Source organism: Parus major, chromosome Z (assembly GCF_001522545.3).
Source record: "Parus major isolate Abel chromosome Z, Parus_major1.1, whole genome shotgun sequence".
Taxonomy (NCBI): domain Eukaryota; kingdom Metazoa; phylum Chordata; class Aves; order Passeriformes; family Paridae; genus Parus; species Parus major.
This window is the reverse complement of record NC_031799.1, coordinates 13,292,401-13,307,202: the sequence shown is the minus strand read 5'-3', so window position 1 is coordinate 13,307,202 and position 14,802 is coordinate 13,292,401. Positions and strand designations below refer to the sequence as shown.

The 14,802-nt window shown below is 43.3% G+C and overlaps 1 protein-coding gene across 3 annotated transcripts in view; it reads right to left on the bottom strand.

The window, feature by feature from the left end:
* Nucleotides 1-14,802, bottom strand: part of GHR (growth hormone receptor) — a 152,182-nt gene that overhangs the window by 112,018 nt on the left and 25,362 nt on the right. The window contains exon 1 of one of the 3 annotated variants that reach the window (XM_015653135.2): nucleotides 7,926-7,995. The exons of the other annotated variants lie outside the window; for them this stretch is intronic. The gene's annotated coding sequence lies outside the window, so the exon portion shown is untranslated. Of the gene's footprint in view, nucleotides 1-7,925; nucleotides 7,996-14,802 lie in introns of those variants that run through there. 3 annotated transcript variants of the gene reach the window in all.

The following is a 14,802-nucleotide window of genomic DNA, read 5'->3' as shown; positions in this document are numbered from 1 at the left end:
TTCACAATATAGTTGATTACCTTAACAAAAGGTCAAATTATGATATTTGAAAAAAAAGCAATAGAGGAGACCACAACAAACACATGGGTACAACACTAAACAACATTACTTTTTCCATCATAGCATTAAGTGCACTCATCTATGCCACAAGCTGGTTAAAAGATACAAGAACCAAATGTATTGCTTAATTCCCTTGTATGCTGGATATAGGTTTTAAATCATTATACACCATAAGCCTGAAAAATCATGCAATCGTAGAAATATTAAGGGTTGGAATGCACTGTAATGATCATCCAGCCCCAATCTCCCCTGTCATGCACAGGTACACCCCCCACTAGACGAGGCTGCTCAAGGTTTATCCAACCTCGCCTTAAACACTGCCAGGGCTGGGGCATCTACAGCTGCCCTGGGCAAACTGCTACAGCACACTCAAAGCATTTATTCCTTATATCTAACCTAAATTTCCCCACTTTCAGTTTGTACCCATTACTCCTTGCTCTGTCTCTACAGTCCCTGACAAAGAGTCCCTCTCCAGCTTCCCTGTAGTTCCCCTCCAGATACTGGCAGGTTGCCATGAGGTCTCCACACAACCTTCTCTTCTCCAGGCTGAACAGCCCCAACCTTCTCAGCCTTGTAAGGGAGGTGCTCCATTCCTCTTACCAGCTTTGTGGCCTCCTCTGGACTTGCTCCAGCAGTTCCATGTCCCTCGTAAGTTAAGGACACCAGGGCTGGACACAGTGCTCCTGGTGGGTTTCACAGGAGCAGAAGAGAAGGTGGAATCCCCTCCCTTGACCTGTTGGCCCCTCTCCTTTGGATGCAGCCCAGGATATCCTTGGCTTTCTGGGCTGTGATCACTCACTGTGGGCTCATGGTGAGTTTTTCATCAGCCACCACCCCCAGGTCTTTCCCCACAGGGCTGCTCTCAATCACTTCTCTGCCCAGCCTGTGGGTGTGGCTGGGATTGCTGCAATGCAGGTGTAGGACCTTGCACTCAGCCTTGCTGAACTCCCTGAGGTTTGCATGGTCCCACCTCTCAAGCCAGTCCAGGTCCCTGGGGGTGCCATCCCTTCCCTCCTGTGTCGACTGCCCCACCCAGCTCAGTGTCATCAGCAAACTTGCTGAGGGTGCCCTTGATCCCACTGTCCACATCACTGACAAAGGTGTGGAACAGCATCAGCCCCAGGACTGACCCCTGAGGGACACCACTCATCACTGGTCTCCATGTGGACAATGAACTGCTGACCACAACTCTGAGTGCAGCCATCCAGACGGATCTTCCCTATCTCTCTAATTTACAGACAAGAATGGCCTGCAGGACAGTGTCAAACTGTGTAAGCCCACATAGACAGTATCAGTTCTGCCCCTGTCCACCAAACTATAGCTCCATCACAGAAGATCACCAAACTTGTGAGGCAAGACTTCCCCTTTGTATAAAGCCATGCTAACTTTACAATGATGTATAAACCAAATATTCTTGTTCCTCTTGCTTCAATGCAAGTTAGGCAGGCCCCTCACACCACTTAAGGTGGTGAATGCCATGCTTCCCTAATCTCTGTGGTCAGCTAGAGCCCTGAAAACCATCAAGTAGAATCCACCGTCGTTAACTCATTTGTGTGTATCTTTTGGTGGATGAAACAACACGCCACTGAAAAAATATGGACCTAGTACAACCGAGGAAATCAATTTTCTCAAAGCTAGCCAGTATTTCAAGGAAATTAGCTATTCAAACAAAATACTTACCTAAGAACCAGCCATAATGAGGCACAGGCTTCTTTACAATGGTGACTTCTTTTTTTCTGAAATATTTTCTCAACTGATATGGCCATCCTAATTAAAGCACCTCAGAGCTGAAAGATACCAGAGCTCATCACACAGTTCCACAAAAATAGCCTTTCTCACAGGGAAGTGGAGGGCCGTTTCTCCCCCTCTCAGGCTGCAGCGTGCTGTACACGCTGTCCTGCAGCGGCAGAACTGGCTGGTGTACAGCCGGCCAGCAGTGACTGTATCACGTAACAAGCACCTCTCCCGTGCAGTGTTTGTTAGCAACACCCAGCACGAGCAGACACAGACGCTCACTGCCACTCTCCAAAGGTCAGAAATCACAGCTGAAAAGTGTAAAGCACTGTCTCACACACTCCTTCTGATCCTACCGCAAAAACTCTGCAGCTGTAAGATAAGTTCATTCACACATGCTGGACAAGCAGGCTGGCACTATTTGGAACAAGCACCAGCCCGTAACATTTCAGCTGCATGTGCTTATGTGTGCCTCAGCAAAAACCTGCAAACAGATTCTAAAAAAAGAGCAGGATTTCCTGCTGCACCCTGCAAATCATTCCTTCAGGTGGCTCAACTCACCTGTTTTATGCCCTAAACCAGCCAGGACTCAACCTACAAGACCAAAGCCCCAGTGTAAGCACAGCTCACCGCACTTGATCTATGTGTCCTGTGAAAGATGGCCTAGCAGAGTCCTGACCATGTTGTATTCTACTCTACTTGACATCTTAGTCCTTAGGGCTACTCTGTCTGACTGCAAACTATCACATCACTTACGAAAGTTACAGCTTTTTTAGAGGTTTCTTTTTTAATAAAAGTTCCACAGTGCTCCCCTGATATACTGTAACAGGCTCAGCCATAAAATGCAATCAAAACCCAAAGATACAGCAGCTTTTAATTGCTCTTCTCTCAGTCTTCCTATCAGATCTTCCTTATTCTTGGCAGAACAGGTGACGTTTGGTCCCAAAGTAACCACAACCAGTCTTCTTCAACCCATGCAAGGCAAGGGACAAGAACCACCATCTACAAGGAATCCTACTTTGTTTTCACTCATTTTTTATAGGATCACATAAAGCCATTAGCAATGCCACAAACCATTGAAACACCAAACAGTTCAAGTTCTTCTGGATGAAAACAGTAAACAAGGCATTGCTCAGAACAATTATAAAGTAGGCTCATAACATGGCTCTTGAGTAAACACAGTATAGTAAGCATTCCATAACAAATTCAAACAATATTTTCAGTCATGCAATGAAGGAGAGCCCAACTCACTCTCAAGGTAGCACTAACTTGAATGAAAAAGGCAGGCAAAAAAAAAAAAAAGAAACACAAAATATAGCAGACTGCTTGCTGCAGCTGGGAAACAGGCATGTAAGGCAGAAACCGACTGCATGCTCATTTAACTGAGATAGCTGAAATAAAATGTCATGGTTCTTTCAGTCTATTTCTTCTTATCCCCTATAATCTTTGGGGATAGTCTGACCATAACCTACAGGCTATGGTCAGACTATCCCCAAACATCAACAGGCACAAAGGAAGTTGTTTGGCTATACCAGTTAAGATTGTAGAGACAGACTGTGTGTAGATTAAAACCCCAAACTTTTGCGTAGTGGTCAGGCACAAAAGTAACATAGACACAGTTTCTACCAACCACTAATGCATCCTAGAGATTTACTACAATACGGAGTTTTACTGATACTGTTTTCTCTTGAGGCAGTAAAAACTCAAATTCTATTTAAATGCTACTGCATGTTGTAAAATTATAATTGTTATTAATAACCCCTTTCCAACTACCCCTTAGAGCTGTTGTCTGTTAACTACTGAATTTTTTTTTTTTGTATAAAATTACTCTTCTGCATCCAAAAGAATATTTCATGTTTGGACTGATCACTTATAAATGAAGTTTGAAGACCATAATGGATTTGTGACATTATTTAAACAGCTTTCAAAGTTCTAATTATCTCCATCTCTGCTAATGTCCTGTTCAAATACAACTGATTATTTGTATTTATGTTTTCATAAATCACCTTTGTTCTAGGATTACAAGCAATAAGCTTATTAAGTGATCAGAGGCAGCAATTTGCCTTAATGAGCAAAAAGCCAGCAAAAACCATCTTTGCTTTGCACATTCTGAGTTGTTTCACACATTATGAACCCATCCTTAGCAGTCACTCTGTGCCTGATGTGGAGGACAAGCAGGTCTAGCACTGTGATACACTAATGCTCTCTCTGAGTCTTGCTAAATGGCTAAAGAAAAGGAGAAACTGGGAAGCATAAATCATTCCACACCAACAAAATGGGTGCTGTGCTTATTCACTTAATGCAAAGAGGTTAAAATTTTGTGCTACATTTACCAGAGTTTCGTATCCTCTCACCAGCTGTCACTGTGCAGTTTTTTTGTCTCCACCACATCTCCAGTGCTCTCCACACAGCCCTGTCTCACCTTTTCCCATAGCACCATGATCTCACACAGTGGATCCCTTCCACAAAACCTAACCAATAGCACTGGCACAGCAGGACAAAAGAAAATGTTGCAGACTGTGTCACTACCAACAGGAGTACTTTTGTGAATTTAATTTATAAAGCTGAACATGATTTAGTAGGTATGGGTGTTGGCTTTGCAGTCTGGATCTCTTGGCAAGTCAAAAGACAAACATAAATGGTTTAAATTAGCAAGGTAAGTATGAATAGCATGGCAGATGGAGTTCTAAAACTCAGAAATGCTTGATTACGCATGTAGTCCTTCAGCTATTCAGTACATGATAACAAAGTCAGGCAATGTTACATCTGAAAAGTTACTCCAACCCAAGCATCTGTGCACATGCGTCCACCACCAATTGCATTTTTCAGCAGCTATTCCTTCAGGAAGAGTAATATTAATTATCTTTTACATCCTCACAACACAGTGCATATGAAATGCTCAGCAAATAGCAAGGTATTGTTCAAGTGAGACATTAAGTTCCACACTGTTGCAAGCCCCTCTGCTACTGTGAATCATTTCTGAAGATTATATTACCTTATTAATAATGAAGAACTAATCTCAGTGATCAAGGCATTTTCAATAGAATACATGCTTTCTGAAGGTCAATAAAATATGTGCTTAAATGTATTTTCAATTCACAATCTGCAGTACACATGATACGGACAACATTCATCTTTTTTCAGAAAACAGAAGCCTTTACAATTTTTACAACAAAATTGTTTCTCACACACTGAACACCAGCTCTTTGGTAAGAGGATGCTTGTTCCATCTCTCATAAACTACAATGATGTATAAACAAACACCTACCTCATACAAAGATTTAAACTAGGATTCATATATGGTAAAGGAAGATTTCCCTTGTGATAAACAATTTGAGCACAAAGTGTTCCTTCAAGTCCTGACATAAATCTGTTCCTGCCAAGCTAGTATCTCATTGCATCAGCCTTTCACCTTCATCACACCAAACTAGCAGCCCTACTACCTCTCTCCCTGTTTTCCTCATACTGCCCTCTCCCCAGAATTACTACCTCAACTCCACTGGGCCAAACAATTGTCTTTCCATCAGACAAATATTTGGTAACAAGGAAAACCCTTTATTTAAAATAAACCTGACCTTCTACCCAACCTATCACTGGAGGACTCCCATGTGGAGTGAGTAGACTCGTTGTTACACTGCTGGTAACCTTGCCCTTTCTTACCCCACCAGCTTTGTTATTTCTATATTTTTTATTCATTTGTAATGCTTTTGAAACGTTTTGACACATACCTTAAGACTGCAAGATCTTCAACAGGGTTGAGTTCAACTGGATTGAACTGGGTTGAACTGGGTTGACAGCAAGTTCTGTAGCACCTAATAAGGCACTTATTTTTCAGTAAGAGAAAAAAAAAATAAAAACATTCTGCCTACACTGCTTTCTCAATAACAAATATTCGCAGCTTCTATTTTATTCATGAAAATCTAGTATTTCAAGTAAGATACATTGTGTTATATTTATTCAGTTCAACACTCCTTTCGATAGCGTAAGATAAAACACAATTTCTGCAGCCAAAGTTTAATTTAACAGGAGCAAGGCCTAGCTCCAGTTAATATAAGCAATTAGACATGTACATACAGTCAGGCAAAAGAAACCCTGCAAGTGGAAGTTATACCCTAAAAGGACCACTATATACTCATACTTCCTCAGTCTCCAGTTCATGAAAATGAGTAGTACCAATCTGTAAACGGGAGAATTACCTTCAGAGGTTCTGATCATTCCTTACTGGAAGGGGATACAAGAGATCATATACAGTACTACATGCTACTTCCGTTTGTAAAGATGCTTAAAACAGAGCTCTACAGATTTCTTAGAACTGAGCTCTACAGATTTCCCCAACACAGCCAGTGTGGCACACACACCTACATACCCTCTGGGAACAGTGCTGTGGGCTGCCTCTACAGAGCCCTTGATTTTATAAACTTGATTGGTGCTACACTGTGCTGTGCAAATACATCTAGACCAGGAGAGGAAACAGCCCATGGTAATGAAAACTGTGATTACCACACTCAGAGAATTTCAGAGTATTTGGTGGGTGTCTATAACTTCTCTACGTATTAGTGTAAGTTTCAGCAGTTATAGTCATATATTTGATAAAAGTACCACTACCACTTACTGGCAATGTTAAAAATTACTCCTCAGAAGGATTGCAAACTGTCTTTTTTGTCAATCCTTTATAACTATTAGAACATGCTAACATCATGAATTAACACGGCAAATAGCAATTCTAGTAATGTGAGACTGAGATGTGGTGGAGATGAAAGACACCACATTCCCATTCAAACAGCTCAAGCTGTCTGAATTATTACTGAATAACTTTCAGTAATACAAACATTTATCACTCAGAGTCACAAGACATCTCAATTGCAACATACTTTAACCTCAATATTTAAAATAGCATATTTTAAATAAACACCAGCATTTAAATACATCTTACCAAATCTTCTTAAAATGATTCTATACCCAACTCTATTTTCATTGCTGATGTGAGCAACCAAGTCTGTGCATTAGTCAAGAGTCTTACGGATTTAGGCTAAAAATAACAATTTGTCAATTTAGCTTGACAAATAAGTTCAATTTTTGTATCAGTAAATACTTGCTTAAAGCATTAATAAAACAGGATCTAACTCAAGTGGTAGCCTACAGTTTTTAATTGCTTCATTCTTACTTCTGACTTAGTCATGACCAGAAAGATGACCAGGTGTGGGTCTTCTGTAGCTGCTACACAAAAAGAAAAGTTAAACTGTGACTAAACACCCTGAAGTTAATATTACACTATAAACAAAATATACTGTACTGAGAAGATTAGTAACTTATCCACTCACTTGATCACTACCATTAGTCCTGTGAGAGTTTGCAACAAGTTTTACTGAAGCCATTACTAAGATAAAGCACTAGTTACTCCTCTGCTGTATAACCCCTCTGTTTGCACACTTCTGCTCAGAACGTTTGCAGTATTTGTTTTTCAAAACATTCTCTGCTTTTTTATCCTATGCAATACTTACAGCATGCCACACAGTAAGAAACAAATTTATGGACAAACGGCATTTAAAAAAAAAAAGAAAATAAAAAAAAAATAAAAAAAATGAGGGCGGAATTGCAGAGATTGTATAAACTGGAATAAACCATAAAGAAGAAAAATTCTGATTAGGTCTATTACAGCGGGGAAGACTGCGACGCTGGCAGCTAAACGACCATTCTTGCTCTGCTTTTTAAATCCAAGTCCACACCGAAAAGAGGGTTTCTCTGAAGAAAACTGTTTCTCCAGATCTCTGAGGCCAGGCTTGTCTTCTCCGGCACTCCCTCCATCACCCACAGCACAGGACGTGACAGGAATTCTCGCCCCCCGCCCGCCGTCCCAGCCCCGGCCAGAGCTGACGCCGCGGTGCCGGGCCGGCTCGGGCGCCGCGCTGCCCACAGCAGCGGGACACGGGCGGCCCCGCGCCCGGAGCGGCTCCGACGCCGGCCGGGACCGAGGGGCAAGTTCGCAGACCGTCCGCAAACCCCGGGCGAGGGGAGGTGAAGCCGGACAGGAGCCGGACCCCGGCCCGTCGCCCCCGGGGGCGGGAAAGCCGCTGCGCGGCCGCGCCAGGCGGGCGGCGGGGAGCGGCGCGGAGCCGCCGCCCGGTACTCACCGACTCGCTCTGAAACTTCCCCCAAGTTTCGGCGGCGCGGCGGGCGGCAGCGGGCGTGCCCCCCCCCGGCGGGCACCGGCACCATGGGAGCGCCTCAGCGAGCGGCCGCCGCGGCCGGCCCCAACTTCTGGGGCGGCAGCGACCGGCAAAAAACGCGAACGAGAGCTGCGGGGCGGCGGGCTGAGCCCGCACTCCTCCCGCGGGGCGGGGCGGGGCAGGCGGAGAGCGGAGCGGAGTGGAGGGAGGGAAGGAGGGGAGGTCAGCACGGGGCGGGGGGCGGCGGGCACCGCTGCTCAGCACCCCTCCCCACACACCGTCCCCCGGCGGCAGCAGCGGCGGTTTTGGCGCTCGCTTCGTTTGCCGCAGCCCGCTCCGCGCTTGTCCTGCCCTGCCGGGGCGCGGGGCACTCAGGGGCCATCGCCGCGTACTTCTCCTCCTCCTTCCCCCCGGCAGCTGCCGGCCCTGCCGCCGCGGGGAGGGGATCAGAGCGGCTAGGGGGAGCCTGTCTGGTGGGGCGGCTCGGCTCGTCCCGGGGATCGCCGCCGCCCGGCCCCAGCCCCAGCCCCGGCCGGTGCCGGCCCTTGGGCTGCGCCGCGGGGCTCCGTCTGCAGGGGGACGGCGGCTACTGCAGCGCACACCCCGGCCGGCCGGACCGGCGGGAGCGCGGCCTCGGCCTCGGCGCCGGCTCCGCGCTGGCAGCGCAGTCCCAGCGGCGATGGCTATCGGGGGCGAGCCGCGGGCTCCTGGCCTGGCCTGAAGCAGGGGCTCAGCAGGGATAGCAGTCGCGTTTGTGTTTAGGAGAGCGACGAACACGATCTTAGGGTGGAGGGGGTGCCGGCGTGCCGCGGCCGCTGCTGCCCGGTGGAAGGAAAGGGGTCTTGGACGGCTGAAAGGATGATGGCACCTGGCGCGACCAGGTGTGTGGCAGTGCACGCACAGGGCTGAGTAATGTGAGTGTAGAAGGGGACCTATAGCAAAACGGAGGGCGTCTGCTAGGGATTGTCCTAATATAATAAAGGTTTATCTTCTGAAAAACAGTTTAGGAAAGAAAACATTAAAAAGGAGCATAGTGTCATCAGTTTATTTAGGTATCATTTTCATTGACAGAGTACCAGAGGCAGACCCACATGGGGTCATCAAAGGTGACCTCAGCAGTGACACATTGACCCTTAGGGCCCTTGCGGGCCCCCTGTCATGTGTGTGTCCTCCACTTTCAAAATGGCTCAGGATCTGGCCTCCTTGTAGAACAAAGGTGGAACAAGAGCCCCGCAGATCAGTGTTGTAAGAGTTTCACAATCATTCAGTAAGTCACAAAGCCCCCTCTGAAATTAACTGGGAATAGAGTGGTATCTCACCCAAGCTTGCTTTGTTTGGCGTACAGAAATAGCAGTGCCAGCATATGGAAGTTGTTTGACAATAATGACTGGGAACAGTGCAGTTCCTGGCACCTCAGACCGCCCTTCCCTTGCTCCCAGACTGGGAGCAGCTTGTCTCAGGAAGCTGGTGTTCCTCAAAGACTGACCAAGCAGCAAGTGATCTGTCTTCAACTGGGCTGTTGATCCAGGCTTGCTCTGCCCAGAATAAACACAGTGATTCCAGGGGGCTGAACACAAGTACCAGTGATGAGATGGACCATGAGATGTGACCTCACCAATTTCTAATTGATTTTAGGGAATTAAAATCTGGCCTGTTGATAAGTACATGACAAAAGTATCGCTGAGGTTTTAAACTAAGGGCACACAGATTCATATTACTTATTCTTCCACCTGAACCATCTTTTCATTCAAAATCACATTTTACTTATTCAAAATCACAGGAGCAGATTTTTTTTTTAGCAGTATCAGTCAATACCACAGTCTTTGCATTAATATATGTGCAAAGGACATTATGTCTAGTTTCTTACCACTGGTCTGGGAATTCATAGCCACATCTCTCAGGAGATGCCTGTTCTGCCAAACTGGCGGTTGTTAGTCAGGCCTTTCATTCTTACCTCTTGAGCTGAAGCTATGGCAAAGCATGATTAGTAACTCATTGTATTAGAAATTGCAACCACAGATCTGGTCCTGGCACTACAGCTTTGTGGTTGAAGCACTGTGATAGAAAGGGGCAGATTCCAGGTCCAGAGATGTTTTTGGGGTTTGTTTAATACAACTTTCTTATAACATAAGATAACATCTGAGACTATGACAAACTGGTTTTCATTAACCAAGTGGGAGTGAGAGCTGAATATGTGAAATACTGCATGGATAAACCAGAGAAAATAATTTATTTCTCCCTCGTTATATGTACAAATAAACTTGGATAAGAATAAATCCATAGATTTATTACATATTCCAGGTTTACAGCTGCCTGGACTTTATCATAGATAAAGTTTTTTATTTCTTCACATGATAGGTATTTTAGTTTCCTGGGGGACTAATGTCAAACATAGTACACACCAACAAGACCAAAAGCAGCCAAAGTAATTTTTAATCAGAAAACTTGTGAGAGTGTGGGGGAACTGGAAAAAGACAGGAGACAGGTAAGGTGGAGTTTCCACATTGTCTACAGCTGCTCTTGGATCTGTGGAAGTAGGAGGCTGTGTGTCACTTGTGTGTAGGATAAATAGTTTGAATTTTCTCAATCATCCCAATACAAATAAATAGCAAAATAAATGGTCAGTGGTCTTTCGGCTTGTCTCTTATTAAAATAAAAAAAAAGTCTGTCTTTCAATAACTTATTCTCAGTTTCTTTGGAGGATTTCAGGGGATATTAAATTGTTTTAGTACTAGATGCTAAATTCTGGTAGTAGTTTAATCACCCAAAGAAATTAGCAGTGAAGTACCCAAGATCAGTATCTTAGGAAGCATGAATCTTAGCTTGGCAACAATATAGAAATTGGTTGTATTTTTTTATACATCTGTTAGGAAACATCTACTTTTAAAACTATGTATAATTTCATCCATGCCCATGTCCTTCACTTTTTGGTTTATGCTGTATTATCGCTCTTCCAGATTCCATCCAATCTTCTTAAAAAGCCTGGAAAAGCAAGTCTGGCTTGAGGACATTCAGTAAAGATACCTGAATTCTAACCATTTGTTCTGATATAGTATCCAGGGATGCCTACACCTACCCTTTTCTCTGTACATGCAGTTGCTGTGTCACTCCTTCCCAAACAGTGTATGGAAAGTTCAATCCTTTCTGTGCATGATGATCTGGAACCAAGGGCAGAAGACAAAGTGATGTCTGAATCTGGTTTTGCTCTCTGTCTACAATAGTGTACAATGCAGTGTTTATCAACAGAGTGTCAAATAGGATTCCAACACTTCAGTTCATGATACTTCATCTCAAAGAGTTTCCTTCACTGTTAAGTGTCTAAAGCAAGTGCTGCTTGTAATTTCTGCCAGACTTGCTTGCCAGTGAGTGCCTACTGTAAGCACTGGCTGAAATCTGAGCTTTTACAATGTGAAGGTAGCTGTATTGGTTAAGACTGTCAGCCAAACTCCCGTGGCTTGATTTAGAAGGAAGTAGTTGCCTATAGTCAGCAAAAGCAATGTTAATTTATATATTTTTGGATCAATATAGTGGGGTACACATGCAAGGTCCACCCTAGAAAAAAAGGGTTTATTTTTCTAGCAGTTTTTATTGAAAGAGAATAAAGTGACTTTTTGCTGTTGGGCTTTTTTGCTATTACAAAAGTGCAAAATGCACTCTTAATTGATACTGCTTTTCCTGCAGAGCTTTTACATGAGGTCTGAAAAAAGATAGTTTAGTCTGAGTAGTTTAAAATTCTCTATGGTTTGACGTTAAAGTGAGCATGGGTATGTTTCTCTTGAGTGAAAAACTACTTATACTAATTACAAAAAGAGGTTTTATTTTTCAAAACTGAATGAAAAAATGCAGAAGACAGATTAAATCAAGATATTGTTTACATTCTGCATTCATAACTGCAGTTTAAATCTATCATCTTATTTTCTTGGCTTCTTGTTTAACACAAGTATAACCTCAGAAATTGCAGAGCTAGAAAGGGGTCTCAGGAGCTCCCCAGTCCAACCTCCAGCTCAGTGCAGGGTCATTGAAGAGGGCAAATCTTGCTGGGCTGTACTCAGTCAGGTGTCAAAAACTTTCATGTCTGGAGGCTGCACAGCATCTTGGGGCAACCTGTTCCACTGCTGCACTGTCCTCTGGAGAAAGAGGTATCCTTTCTTCTCTCTGAACTTCTCAGTTCTCATTATGGCCACTGTCTCTCCTTTGTCCACCATGCACACCTGTGGAGAGCCTGGCTCTGTCTTCTCAATGTCCTACTTGTAGCAAGGGAAGGCTGCTTTGAGGTGCTGCAAAGCCTTCCCTTTTCATTGCTGAATGATTGCTTCTCATTGCTGAGCCCTGTCCCTCAACATTCTTTTGAGGGGCTGGTGCTCCAGCATCCTGGTAGCACTTCACTGTGTCACTCTCTGTACCACTCTGAACCACTTCATGGGCTTCTTTCCCTTCAGGGCAGGATTTTGCATTTGTCCTGGCAGAATTTTTCACAATTCCCATCAGCCCACTCATCCAGCTTGTCTAGGTCCTGCTGTGAGACAGCCCTGCCCTTGAGCATATTGACCAATCCCTCCAGGTTGATGTTATCTGCAAACTTGTCAAGCATACACAATACCTCCTCCAGGTCATTGATGCAAATATTAAACAGTACAGGTATGAGTTACTGTCCCCAAGCACAGGGACTATGAATCCATAGCTTTTAGTAATACAACACACCTTTCCCCAATTAATCTCCACTGATCTTATCTAGATAGTAATAAAAATGGGGCATGTAAAAGGAACATGTTGGTCTTTTGGAAATGAGCTAGAGAATGATTCAGATGAATATGTGTTTCCCCCTTTATGTCATGGTATTAGAAAACTTAAGGGGAAAGAAAATTCACTGGCAGTGTGTGAAACTTAGGTGATAACCTGTAAAGGGAGTAAATCAATCTTTTAGGCATTTACTGTGTTTTGCATCAAAATATTTGTTTTTAGGATAACAGCAAGTCAAAATTCTGTGCAGGGGGAAGTTAATTTTTATTCTTTCCTCCCTTCACCTTCTTATTCATGTAAGGAATAAGGAATAGCTGAAAGAAGAGAAGCTGTCTTTAAATCTAAATTTCCATCATAAGTAGAATTGCAGAAAAAAGTACCATGACACACGATTGCTTGCCACAAAAAGAAACCACACTAATAAAATGCATATTCCAACCATGATCAGACTTGTACCAAGAGCTGGGAATGCACAGTGCTTGCTGTATGTAAAAGTAAAAACAATATTTAATAGCAGCTCTGTTCTCAGCCTATGAATATGTGGAAAAATTTAGTTTGTGGGTTGTCTGGGTTACTTCCTTTAAAGCTACAGAGCAAAGCTCCCCCAAATACTTTATATGAAAGCAGAATAATTACCTAACCAATAAATATCTGTGGAAACAGAGAATTTTCTCTAAGGAACTAATCTCCAAGGAATCAATGTGAACATGCATGCAGGATAAGAAGGCAAAGCAAGAAGGGAAAAAATGAATGTGGCTCTGCCACAGCCTGAGGTCTCTTCCTCTCTCTTTCTGTTGTTTCCAAGACATCCATCGTGTCATTACCTACAGTAAATATAATAAAACAAAGACCTATCTGGCCGTGTAATGTATACACTGACTTTTTGGTTCTCTGTGAAAAGTGTATATTGTGGTACTTTGCTCACTTTTTTTTCTGAAGAAGGGCATTGGAGGAGTGTAGAAATGAAGGTTTTGGTTCAACTGATATATTCACTGCTCTTTTTTTTTTATGCCAGAAATATCAAAGTTGGTGTCCTGGCCTGTTTCCTGCACTACACAGGTTGTTCTACATCCTAGATGTTACATTACCCAGAAGAGCTTCTTCAAATGAACAGTGAAAAACATCAATCAATTTAATAGTATGTCTTTGTCTATGTCTATGTCTATGTCTATGTCTATGTCTATGTCTATGTCTATGTCTATGTGTATATATTACTTTGTGAATGTGCTATTGTTGCTCTCTGGATCTTACCTGAATCCCATCCTTAGTCTGTCAAGTGTTTATTGAAGGCTGTGCCTAGGCACATATTGCAAAGCTCGACTCCAGAGCCTGAGATCACTTCCTACACCTGTTTGTCCACATTGTCTTTCATTTCCCTCTGCCAATCAAGAAGTTTAGAGGTCTGGTAAAGCTTCTGCCCAAAGTGCTTTTGTCTAAGTGTCCCAAAGGTTGAGACACTTCAAATGAGTGCTTTCTTTGTTGCTTTCCTGAGTTTGAATTCCTAAATTCTAACATGTTAGAGACCTAACCAGTTCACTTCTCCAAGTATTTTACATTTTATTGCTCAGAGCATGTATTCATCGTCTACCTGTGTTTCATGAACAACTTTTTATCTGCAACATTTGCTACATGTTCCGGCTCTCCACCTTGTTCTTTTGTCTCTCAGATTAAGGTGAAAAGGAGAGCACGGAAGGAGAAAACACCATGCTTGATTATATGTGTACTTAAATTAACTTTACACTAAAACAGTAGTGCTACCATGTAAAAGACAACAGACAATAATTTGGTCAAGGTCACAGTGTATAAAAGATGATTCTTTAATTTCTTGGGCTAGTCGAAGAATGTGAACAAAACCAGACAGTAACTTTGTTGTTTTCATAAGTCTGGTAGCTCCAGGAACAGCAGCATCCTTTAATTTATGATTCATCTTAAGGTGTCTAGTTGACAGATCTTAAGCGTTTGTGACAATAAGGAATTTGAGGTGGACAGACTGATCAAATATGTGCTGTTGCCATCTCTATATAAGGGGTATTCTTCTGTTCAGGACAACATTAACCATTATCTACAGAGCTTGGGTTTTTACAACAAGTTACCATCTTGA